The sequence below is a fragment of the Prosopis cineraria genome, unplaced genomic scaffold (genome assembly GCF_029017545.1).
Source record: "Prosopis cineraria cultivar Desert tree isolate PC_DT_omini unplaced genomic scaffold, ASM2901754v1 PC119, whole genome shotgun sequence".
NCBI classification, from domain to species: Eukaryota; Viridiplantae; Streptophyta; class Magnoliopsida; order Fabales; family Fabaceae; genus Prosopis; species Prosopis cineraria.
Window position 1 is genome coordinate 63,603 of NW_026555446.1, and position 9,042 is coordinate 72,644.

General features: G+C 35.2%; 1 pseudogene; it reads right to left on the reverse strand.

The window, feature by feature from the left end:
* Nucleotides 1-988: 988 nt before the first annotated feature.
* Nucleotides 989-8,642, reverse strand: LOC129295466 (uncharacterized; annotated as a pseudogene).
* Nucleotides 8,643-9,042: the final 400 nt, after the last annotated feature.

The following is a 9,042-nucleotide window of genomic DNA, read 5'->3' on the forward strand; positions in this document are numbered from 1 at the left end:
TTTTTGAAACACAAATGAACATTAAAAACATAATAAATGAAAGAATTTGTGTATTTAATTTTTATTATTCATGCTACCCTTAAGCTCCCTCCTCACTTAATCCTAAAAAAAACTCCTCAAAGGTGTCTCTCCTCTTCTCTTCATTGTCTTTTTCCACACTTCCCATTGTATTTGGTATCAATGGGCAATCAAATGAAAATGAAAGTGCAAGATGTCTAATTATTGAAAAAAACTGACCCTAAGGAATGGTCGACACGGCCGGCTAAACTGGTTAATATACTCAAAATAATGTATTCATTGATTTAATGATCGGTTTAGTTTTAAGTATTTTAGTAATTTTAATTGAAAATAGCCGTGTTGACCCTGATTTTAATAGTATGAAACTTACACATACATAATCAAAAAATTTCACATAAAAAATATGAATAAAAATATAACTGGAAATTGTAAAACGCTCTAAAATGTGATAAACTGCTGGGGATTCAGGTAATTGATAGTTAAAACTGTTGGGGATTAAAAGTACAAGATGGAAAATATGACTTTGTATGGTGCTTGTATGATACTTTATATATGGAGACTGGAGAGAGAGAGATGTAGAGGGCATTTCGATTTGACAAGAGGTTAGGAAAACAATATATATATATATATATATAAATATTTAATTTGTATGGATGTACAAATTTAAGTACTACGTAAAACTAAAAATAAAAACGTAGAAACAATTTGTAAAATACCTGTATCCGATCATAATGTTCAAATATGAAATATGTATAATACTATATTTCCAGCTACAAGAATGTGACTCTTTAAGAAATTTCTCAATATTTATGGTATACAGTAAATGGTCCACACAACGTCAAAGTTTATATGACAATAAGCCACTTCAAATGGAGGAAACAGATATAAATCTAATGACTATGCAGTATGAAAATGCTAAGGATCTGGTCTAACATGAAATAAAAACACATCAGTGACCTGAGGCTGAGGGTAAATAAAGCCAATATACTATTGAAGGGCTCCAGCCAAACACTTCCATGGTAAACTGATCACAGACATGAAACGACATCAATAAAGCTTCACTCTGATGTCATCTGACTGATATGTAAGTTACAATATTTTACAAAGGAAACGACATATACATTCTTTCAAGGCCCACTTTTCCTCCAAACCCAAAAAGGGTAAAAATAAAGATTTGAAAGGGAAAGATGGCCACATATACAGGGCACCTGTATGATTAAACAGGTCTTTATAATCAAAATAGGCGTGTGTGTGTGTATCATTTACATATATAACAATCTAATCATAAACAGTGATTCTCTGCTAAAGATTACAAACCTGCCATAGAAAAGTATTACCAGTAAGACACTGAAATTTGGCATCTATTCCATCTATCCATTAGTCGCTAACTTGTCCTTTCTTTCTAGACTTCAGGGACTTGTGATTGGTTAGATGCTTTGAATTGGGCTCCAGAAGAAGCAAGCGTGACATAACATAGGACAAGAGTTCTTCATGGTGGGAGAAGGTGAAGTCCAAGTGAGCATATTCAAACTCACTATATGATACATCCACGCCAGCACGCTTCATCAGCTTATAGTGCCTTCTAACCATGGAAGGTCTTATCACTCTGTCCCTTTGTCCAGCAACCAGGTCAACAGGAATGTCAATAAGCCCGTAGTATTCACCCAAGTCCAAAGGCTCAGGTGAACCATATGCTTCTATATTAGCAGATGCACTTCCATAATCAAACAGTCTAAATTTTCTGGCTTGCTTAATCTGTGCGAGATGGAGAGCAATTCGAAAAGATACTCCTGGCATGTCATTCATGTTGTAGTGGGGTAACCCTAACACTCCAACCCAGTTTGAGCTGTCTCCACCAACAACATAACTCATTAAAGTTTGAACCAATCCTCCAACTGCTGGTAGGTTATGTAGGTCCCGGGCTAACTTGTTGACTAGCATTCGAAAAAATCTGGTTGGTATATAGAAAGCAGGCACAATAGGAGATAAAATAGGAGCCAGCAGAAGTAATGCACGCTCGGCAACAGAAAAAACTAGGTTAGAGTCATAATGAAAACCAGCAGGTGACAAACAAATCAATCTCGACAGTCTGTGAGGTTTTCCTTCGATTCTGCGTGTAATAACATGCATAATCATGCCAGCTCCTCCCAAACTATGGCAAATTGCACGAAGCTTGTACGGCTGATCATCATTGGTTTCTTCATCAAAATCAGGTTTACTAAGATTTAATTCAGCAGTCTTTACTTCATGGATTTTTTCTATCATGGCAGGGATATCCTCAATCCCAAGCTCATTGATGGAGTACTTCCAGTATCTGCATATAAAAAATTAAGGTAAAATATCATCATTTATATCACAGCCCAATAAAGCATAAAATATAAATTAGATGAAAACCATCTTTACAGACATGGAAACACAAATGAATTAGATAGTTTGCTTTGTGAACTTACTGTCGTGATGAGATGTTCTTGTTGACATGTTCCCTTGAGACCAAACCACGAAGGTTCCCCAGAAATACATCATACCCTGTAAAGAACAAAATTCTACATGTAACAATTCTGAAAACAGATACATGTTCTCAGTAGTAAAAGTATTGTATCCTGACAAATATAACAAACCTTGATCATAGGCTGCAAAAGCAGGAGAGCCAACAACTCCGTTAGATACCCATCTGGAACAATAACATTTGACTTTTTAGAATACTATATAATTTATATACTTTAGCAGCTAAAGAAGAGAATATGAAATCAAGTTCCTAGTATCATCGCCACAATACAACATCAAAATCTAGGCAACTGGGAATGAACATGACTGACAAACCCATAACTTTTTCTTTGTTACCACGTTTACAACAAAGTAGCTTTTATCACTGAAAGAAGAATGAAAAGCATAATGATAGAGGATGAATATCCTCCTCAACAAACAAATGAAAGGCAACACTAAACAAAGTAGCAAGAATCAATCCCTCCCTCCAGAACGAAATAATAGATAAACCATTCCAAATGCATGTCTGATAAAGAAACCCCTTCAATAAAACTAATGACAAAAAGAAAATAAACAACTTCTTCACCATAATAAGGGTTAGACATCCTCTTAAGAAACACAAGCCCTAGGCCGTAACCAAATGAGTTAAATGACAGCACATGTAGGATAACAAACAACGAGTCCAATACTTAATTTCCCTACATCTTCTAAAATGAATCAACAAAAATTTATAACTTGAAGTTGTTCGTATTGAATTCTCCTTAACCTGTTATATTTATATTTATTTCCTCAACACAAACAGAGACACTAATAATAGAGCATGATCCCACCAAATATAGCCCTCAAGGACTCATTCCCATTCCTTGTACTATAATTCAAAACTTGAAGCATACAATTTATAGGCAACAGAATACACTTTCGAGTTCATTTCTGATAACAAGCATGTAAAAACCTATTATTTTCCTTAGAAATATCCAAATTGCCAACAAATCTTCGCACAACTAGAACCTTAAATTGTTGACCTTTTGGGATGGAGTTTTTCAGTTAACTAATAAATTTTCCCCTCCATAAGAAACTGATAGGGCCCGTTATTTTCTTAAGACATATCAGAGGAAGTCAAAGGGGAAGAATAACTCTAGTGGAAATACTTGAACCAGTCTAGAAGTTTACCCTTCAGTCCATAGCCGTAAGGAACAGTATTTTGTGATCTTTTGTAATGATTGGGATCTTTTGGGTAGTATGGGCGATGTGTCAGTCACTGAAGGTATTAGTAGTCTTTTGTTTAGGAAGGGAGGGCTAAGAAGAAGAAGAAGAAGGAGACTGGAATAGTAAGGAGAGATTGGCCTCTCGAATGCCAATGGGAGTGAGACTCTTGTATGGAAGCTTGTAATCTGTGTTGCTAGAGTGTTTTATCATCTTCTAGGGGAAATAGGGTTTTGGACCAGAATCAGAGTTCCCATGTACATCTGATTCGGTTATTCATCTCATTAATATCAAAACCTAAGTATTTTCCTCTCATATTAATTGCTGTTGCTGTCTTATTTATTACTCTTTGCTGTGATTCTGGTTTGGGACACATTAGAAACCAACCATTCATTGGCTATTGTCTTTGGTGATCAAGGAAGCACAACCACCTCACAAATAATAGGTTAATTTGTTCAGCAAAATCGTACACCTAATGAGTAGCTAAGTTTAGCATACCGATTCTTGATATAAAATGAAACCAACTAGAGATATCCATCTATAATTATGTTACATACAACAATTAATAATCGATAATAGGATTCATGAGTCATGACAATGCTTAAATAGATAAAAAAAAACTTATAGCCAGCCTGCTTCACAAAATTGTGCGTAGGCTTGTATAGATGCATCTGCACCTACATGAGCATTTATAGTCATTGAATGGGCATCGCAATTTATATTATCATCTTCACTGTTCAGAAGTAATAACTTCTCCAGAGAACAAGGTACTACTTTTTTAAATAATAGGAGCTTTTCAAATATAAGCAAACCATATAACTTCTTAAACTTCTTCCATAAGCAAAATTAATCATGGAATCAATGAGAACTGAGCAAGAAAAAGACATCAGTATGACTCACCCCATAGATGAATCTAAAATTCCATGTTGAAGATAAACCACTTTTCGTGCATCTCGCCTGCAACACAAGATTAGAAGTATTAGACACTACGCCACCTTTTTGAAATTATGGTGATGCACACTAACAATTCAGTATATTCAAACATCAATGTTGTCTTCCAGCCTTCTCAGTGCTTTCTGTTTCCACTCATGATTTTTTAAAGTTTGAATCTATCTACTATTTCTATTAAATATAAATCATACCTTCAGATTAGAAAGAGGTGTGGCTGACAGAAAAAAGACCTAATCCCAATTGTTCCATTTGATTTTTCCGATGTAATTCATAATCAACACTAATAACAGATCTGAGAAATTAAATATGTCAAATATATCATGCATTCTACTCCATATTTGTCATGATTCACAGAAGATTCTCAGGCAGCATGCATTTAAATTTTAACTTTGGAAGGTCAAAATTCAATCATCAAAGAGGATTAAAAATTTCCTTCTAGTTTCCATTTACCTAGGTATTCTTTCCAAAAGAAGAATATATCCATCTTTGGTGATAACATGAATAGCTTCATATGGATACCTGTCACAGGAAGGAGTGGAAATTATGAAACAGATGAACAAAATTTCGAAAACAAAAGAATTCAATAATGGCAGATATGAAATAGCCTTTACCCAAGCTCTGTTATGACATCTTGACATGTCCGGGCATCCGTATTCAAAGATTGGTTAAAACTGGTATTCCTCTCTGAAGGTTTTGGGTCATTCTTCCCCAGTACAGCTGCAGAAACAGAAACATCCACAACATCATGGTCTTCCTTAAAGCTACTTTCATGAGATGAAAACAACTGTTTTAATGTCCCAAAGGCTTCTGATGGAGAGAGAAGAAGGTGTGCAGCCTTGTGAACAACATCAAATATAGCTTCTATACATATCTCTATGAATAGATGAAGATCCTGAATAATTGATAAAAGAATTTAATGAGAAACACACAAATAACAAGCATGTAAATCTATCTAAAGATATTGAAGAATTATCAACAAAACACACTGGGTATAGATTGCAATTATTGCACCACCTCAATGACTCCACGTCTCCGATCAGTTGCACGGTGAATAACGTGGTCCTTGAGGCTTCGCACTCTCCTTGCTGAACGCAAATGAAAAGAACATGGGCTTCCAGGGATAGATGGGGTTTTTAAGAGCCTAGAATAAGCTAGCTGAAAAAGACAAACTGGAATCCCAGAAAAAGCTTGAAGGGATAAAAAACCCAGATCATGATATATTGGATCCAATTCATCTGATGCTGACCATGCTTGGTAAAACTAGATCTAGAGGCCCTAGAACTTTGTGATACGGAAGATCCAGCAGATTCATATCCAGAACTATCTTCTTCTCCAGATAAGGCATCCAGGCTTGAATTATCAGTATCAGAATCCACAGAAAGTTCATGAATGAACTGGTTGAAAGAGGACACACAACTAGGAAGAAAAAAGGCAAGAAAAAACACGTCAAAAGCAGCATTCAAGATTAAAGGTGTAAGAACAATATAAATGCATAGTCTAGATTGCGATTTTCAAAGATATCAAAGAGAACAATAATACAAACATAAATGATACAAAATTCTAAAGAATCTAGACTAGAGTAATAAATTGATGTAAGACTTTAAGCTTTTGTTTAAAACAGGAAGAAATCCAGTACACTAGAAAGTTGAAGTCAAAGCAATTCATTTACTTTATCACTGATCCCTGGCCTTTTTTCTAGTTCACTCTAGCTTCACTCTCTAGAAAGTTTAAGTCAAATCTAATGCACTAGAAAGTTTAAGTCAAAGCAATTCATTTCCTTTATCACTGATCCCTCCCTGGCCTTCTTTTTAGTTAACTGTAGCTTTACTCTCTAGACTTCACTATTCTTTTCTCCCCTGCCTCCGAATTCTTTCTTTTAATTCTTTGCCATTTAATTTTGATCCTAAATCACAATTCGTGTCATTTAATTCTTTCTTTATTATTAATTTTGAATTTTGATTTTTTTTCTATCAAAATTTACCACATTCAATTCTGCTTTCTCTCTTTAAAAATAACCAGTGTCATGGACAGTTCCCGGACAAAGCCATAAGGCATGCTGGGAGCTGAAGGCTATGAATCTATAAAGGAAACTCATCAAAACCAAGGGAAGATCCAGGGATGAATCCTTGGCGCATCAAGACAAGCACCAAAATGAATTAATACGTGAACACACAACCTGCGTGAGGTATGTGACACTGGGCATAGGAACCATCACAACAAATATGATATTAGACTGTAACAAAAAAAAAAAAAAATATGATATTGGAATACTCATTGAGAAAAAGCTTGAAATAACCAAACCACTAACTTTAACTTTAACCCAAAAAGTACACTAACTTTTAAATAATGGTATCCTTCATTATAGCCTATTACTCCCCCACTGAAGCAAAAAACTGATAGGAAAAATTTCAATCATGTGAATCAACTAGGGGTTAGCATAAGCCCACACAAGCTTTTATATTTAAAAATAAATTTACCACAGAAGTTACTAATGCCAAAATGCAAAACTTACTTTTCATCCAACGTGGAAAACGTGGTCCACGGAAAGCTGGCCTCAGCTCCCAACCATGAATACCTTCAAGTATAGTTGCTTTCCCAGGTAGAAATGTCAGCAAGAGTGCCGAAATTCCATTGATCAGCCTCACAATATTGTTCAAAGACTCATAAGTAAATGTCTTCACTGACCTGAACTAAAAATCAAATGCAAACGTTCATGAGTTCATCCTCTAGCCACATGATTGAAGCTGTTAAAAGTATATAATAAAAACTATTATGAGTTTTAACAGTTAAACCTTTTGAGTTGAGTTGGTCCTTGACATTATCTTAAAGTCTCTATAACCAAATGTTCGGTTATTTGATCATTAGCTCTCTCCATTTCTCTTAAGTAAATTTTCAACACAAAAGTGGCGAGCTTGTACTTTATTCATTACTTCAACCTAACAGATTTTCATTTGACAGAGCATGTTTCTCTTTACAAGTTAAGCTATTCTTATGCCTTCACTTTACAACTTAAGCTTTTGATGCTCTTAACAAAAACCATAAATAGGACCATGGCTTTAGAGCATCCGTGAATAAATAGATGGTGCAACATCAAATTAAGTCAAAAAATAATTTTCCAGAATTTCTTCAGACCAATTATTTTCGAATGATTTAAACTCGAAGGCTCAATAAATGAGAACTGCAGCAAGTCGGTGGCTGCTTGAAATAATACTACAATAAACGAGAAAAAAATACAGCCAGATAATCTACAAGATCAAATCAACATAGCTATACATTGGAAAAAGGCACGTATATTTATTCCTCTCCTTTTTTTTTTTTTTCCTTTTTAAACATCATCAAGCTCCACTGTTCCTGGGACCAGATCAAATCAAGAAACCTACCTGAAAAAAGAAAGAAAGAAAAGAGAAGAAGAAGAAGAAGAAGAAAATTGAGCTGAATCTAACAGCTGATACCCATTAGACGGTGAAAGAATATAGTAAACAACTCCTTCCCCAGAACCCATAAAATTACATTAATTCAGATTCAAAAAGAAAACTACAATGATCACGTCCGCCTAGACACGAACAAGAAAATACGGGCAGTAACCAATTATACAGACACTGGAAAAAGCAAAAATGCAATCTAGGGATCGAATGATTTTCGCAACAACGCCGATAGCGTAACTATATAACAAGAAGAAGCAAAAGGAACACCCTTTCAATTAAGTAAATATATCAAGTATAATGATATAAATTCGCAACTACATCGCTACAAAAACAGTAACAGGCCTTCCTCTTTAGTGACAGTCAATTAAGCGACAAATCATCAAGTTTCATGACATAGATTCCAAACCCATATTGATTAAAACACGGCCTTACTCTTTAATGACAGCGAGGACGGTGTCAACCAACCGTTGCATCATACGCTATAAAATTCCAGGCCGTCCCGTATTCCAATCAATCACCCGAAGATGAAACAGAAAATCCAATAAGAAGTTCAAAATACAAATCTGCCTCAACGAAACCAAGAGAGAGAAGTTCGAGATCGGGAACCCGTAATTTGAGAAAGGAGCAGAGGGCAAGTTATGATCCATGTCTTCGAGTGTGGGAAACCATAAATGAATCAAGCCTTGGAGTTCCACGTGGAAGGCATTGACTGGCCAAGCTGCTACGTGTCGCCTGTCTAGTCATTTTATCGTGCATTTTGATTACACGTAAGCGTCACTTGAAGCACGGAGAATTATTAAATATCTATTAGATTGCTGCTATTCATGGCTTGTGGCAGATATGATATTCATTATTGATGATTATTATTCTCTTCTGAAGCTGTAGAAGAATCTGTGGGAGATGAGAGAAATGAACGTTTCAGATTGGAAGTCGCAAATCTGTAATTATTAGTTATAAAAAA